The sequence below is a fragment of the Lipotes vexillifer genome, unplaced genomic scaffold (assembly GCF_000442215.2).
Source record: "Lipotes vexillifer unplaced genomic scaffold, Lipotes_vexillifer_v1.1 scaffold1117, whole genome shotgun sequence".
Taxonomy (NCBI): domain Eukaryota; kingdom Metazoa; phylum Chordata; class Mammalia; order Artiodactyla; family Lipotidae; genus Lipotes; species Lipotes vexillifer.
Genome location: NW_006778824.1, coordinates 652789 through 656629, shown reverse-complemented (window position 1 = coordinate 656629; position 3841 = coordinate 652789).

Here is a 3841-nt window from a genome sequence, read left to right as displayed (position 1 = left end):
CCGCCGCTCCGCGGCACGTGGGATCTTCCCGGCCCGGGGCACGAACCCGCGTCCCCTGCATCGGCAGGCGGACGCTCGACCACTGCGCCACCAGGGAAGCCCAGGGATTACTTTCATTAATAAGAACGACAAAGGCCCACATCCTGGGAACTGAGTGGCCGTTGGTCATGACTGATGAGGCTGGGTGACAGGTGTTTGTATGAGCTCGAGGACCATTTTCTCCGGCCGAAGTGAGTTCGGAACAGCCCACCCTGTTGGTTGTGGGTCTGTCGGCAAAACCAGCCACGCAGCAGGAGGACGGCCGAGCCCGCGGGGCCGGGCGGCAGCGGGGTCAGCGGGCCGAGGGTTGTGGCCGGTCAGGCACTGCCCGAAGCAGGCCGTGGGGCGAGGTGGTCCTGGCCACGGGGTGGCCGTGACGGCCCCGTCCCCTGAGCACGTCCCCCCTGACTGGCTCCTAAGTGCACCACGAGCCTGCTGGGCCGCAGCCTCGGGCTTATCGCGAGCCGACCTCGCCCGCTCATGGCCCTGGCTTTCACGAGCCTCCACCGCGGACTGCGCCCCGCGGGACCTTCACCGCGAGGCCATCCCCGTGCCTGCGTGGGAGCTGTCGTGAGTGCGAGGACTTCGGGGCTGGTCCCCGCAGCAGCGCGGCCTCCTCGGGGCCGCCCTGCGCTGGGAGAGGCCTGTGCCGGGGAGGACCCCGCCAGCCATGGGCCGAGCTCCTTGCCGGGAGCACACCGCCGTGCGCGTGCCTGCGAGCTGCCTCACCCCGGACTGCAGAGTCGGCTAGAGGGGCCGGCTGCAGGCGGAGCCCGGCGGGACGACGGACACGCGGTGGTGGTCAGCGAGGGCAGGAGGACTGCGCGGGGGTGGAGGGGGGCTGGAGGGCAGGGCAGGGGCCACAGAGGAGGCGGACGCCCCCGTCAGGATGCGACCCCTCCCGGCCCTGCCTGGAACAAGCTCCCATCAGGACCAGGCGGCTCTCCGCCAACTGATCTGAGCTCTGCGTCTGGGCAAAATCGTTTGTTTTTATCTTAATTTCTCATTAAACCGGTTCCAGAGCCAGCAGATCAGGTGGTGATTCTGTAGCTTCATAATACTGGCACTGCAGCTGGGCAAATGGAATCAGCCTGGATGCCTGAGTGGTCAGGATGCTTGGATGCTTGGAGCCTTGAGAGCTCTGATGCTTGGACGTTGGCCCCAGGACAGCAGAGGCTGCAGATAAACCTTCTTTCCACTTTCTACTCAAATGCTAAGATTTAGGTTCTAAGGGTGATGTCTACGCCCAGTTTTCAGGGAAATCCAAAATCATCTCTTGTGGGTGGTGGATCCGAGGAAGGGCTGGGGGTGGGGGGGGGCAACAGGCAGCCCAGGGTGGGAGCCTTGTGGACGGCGGCCTGGGCCAGCATTCTGGCTCCTCCGCAGATGGCTGCACCTGTGGCCACAACTGGCTCTCTGTCCACACTTGTCCTGGCTCCTGAAACCTGTCCCCATCACCTGTCACTGCCTTGTCGTTCCTCAGGGGTCAGGTGTGACGGGTTACATCACAACCAGAGGATGCTGTCCGTGTCGGTGTCGTCCATGCAGACAGTGTCATGACACAGTCCCCAGAGGCAGCGGCAGAGGCCAAACACCGTCCTTCTCGCTAGGCTTTCCCTGCCTCCGCACCGCGTCTCCCTGCCTGCCTGGGGCTCTGTCCTCACTGTCCCGGCCCCCGTATCCGGTGTTCCCAGCCTTCCCCGCAGCCTCTCCTCAGAGCCTGGGCCCATCCAGGCACAGCTGCCCCTCCTGCAGAGGCCAGAGTCTCCCCCGTGGGGAGGGGCTGCGCAGGCCCAGCAGACCCCTGATCTCGGGGCACCGGGGCAGAGGAGGCCTCTCCTTATTATCCTGTTGCCATCTCTCACCTCGTGTCACAAAGAATTAAAATCTATAATAAGAAAATTTAAGAGCTCCCATCAGCTCCTTCCCGGCCATTAGCCAACCGCACGGGGGTATTAATCTCCTCATCTCCCTTTGGTCTCAGTGAATTGTGATAAAAATGTCAAACAATTAGATTATATTGGCCGAGAGAGCCGTGCGATTGATTGGCAAGGCAGGGCGCAGCCCTTGAATCACCCTGACCAAGGGGGCGGGCTGCACACTGCAGTACATCCCCCGGGGCCCCCTCCGAGTCTGCGTGGGCACCCGGTCCATCCGAGGTCAGCGTTGGTGCAGTGAGCAGGGCTGTCCCCAGGGAAACCTGCTGCTGGGCGTGGGGGCCTTGGGGACCAGAGTGATGCTGGGGGGCGGGGGGCAGGGGCAGGCAGCACCCGCGCAGGACAGACCCCTGGAGGCGGGGGCCACAGGCCCCTCCCAGAGTCTGCCCCAGGGAAACGCTCTGCACAGAAGGGCTGGCCCGTGGAGGAGCCCCGGGGTCTGCGGTCAGGCCCGAGCCGGGAGGGAGCCTGCAGGCCCCACTTCCCGGGAGCCACGCCGCCGCCTTCTTTATACGGGTGGAGACGCATATGGAAAATTGATTTCTCTGCTGGAAACGGGATAATTAAACTGGTTGTTTCTATCTCCATCATCGCCATAATAAAATGAGAGGACAGTGGGTTACGCACGGCATGAAGTCATGCTGTGTGTCTCGATGCAAAGGGAGCGTGAATTGAATACAAATGGCCTTTCTCGAAGTGGCTGGGTTATATTTCAGAGATATGGGATAATGACGCCAGTTAGTCATTTTTACAAGATATAAAATTACTGGCTCCTCCAGGACGATCATTAAGGAAAACAATTGTTCACAGTAATTGAAAATAGAGTTTTAATTATTTAATATAGAAATTAAACTATTAGAGACCAGCATTGAATGAGGGAACTTAATAGAAATTTATATACAAGTGCCTGTGAACATTTTAGCTTTATTAACCTGCCTATTTCTTAATCCAGATCAACCTGGAAGGGCTGCTTTAGCTGTGATTGTGAATTAACCGCTTGCAGAGGAGGGTGGGCCCGGGCTCCCCAGGCCCCAGGTGGATGGGGGAGCTGGCCGGACCCACAGGAACCACAGGTTCCTGGGAAGCCTGGTGAGGGGCAGCCGTGCCCTCAGGTGGGCACCGGAACACCCCACTGGGAATCCCGGGGTGGGGGGGCGGTCCAGGAGCTCAGAGAGCCCGTGCCTGGAGGTGTGAGCCCGGGGCCACGGCAGACCAAGGCCAGGGTCTCCCACGCGGCGAAAGCGGTGGCCACGCCATGGACGATGGACCTTGGTCTGTGCTTGGTGATGCTGTTCCTCGGGATTCGATGAGGAAGGAGGTGCTGACCCGGCCGGGAGCTGGGACCACCCACGAGGCAGGTCCTACGAGCATGAGCCCCCCACAGCCCGGCTGGCCCAGCTCCAGAGCCCACCGTCCCCGGGCCCCCAGCCCAGTCTGCTGCTGCCCCACTCACCCTCCGGTACCCCCGCTTCCCCAGTGATGAGGGGGACCTCAGGCTGCCTTGCCCCATCCGGAGAGGCCCCCTCCAAGCCCGAAGGACCCTCGTCCCGGTGCATCAGATCTGCTGTGTTTGCAAGCAGCCTGTTTGAGGGTAGGAATGCTTTGAACAAGGTTTCTGATTAATATCTTGAAATGGGAAGTTCTTTACCATGTTGTGTGAAACCACCCAGGACCTCACTGTGCAAGAACACAGAGAAAAATCCAGAAACCATCAAAACATGGGTGAAGCCGTCAAAACATGGGTGAAACCATCAAAACATGGGTTTTTCTGCCTTTGTGTGGCTCTGAGTGCTTTTCTCCCTTTAATCCCCGCCCCCCCAGATTTCCTACAATAAAACATATTGTTAAAAGAAACTCCATATTTT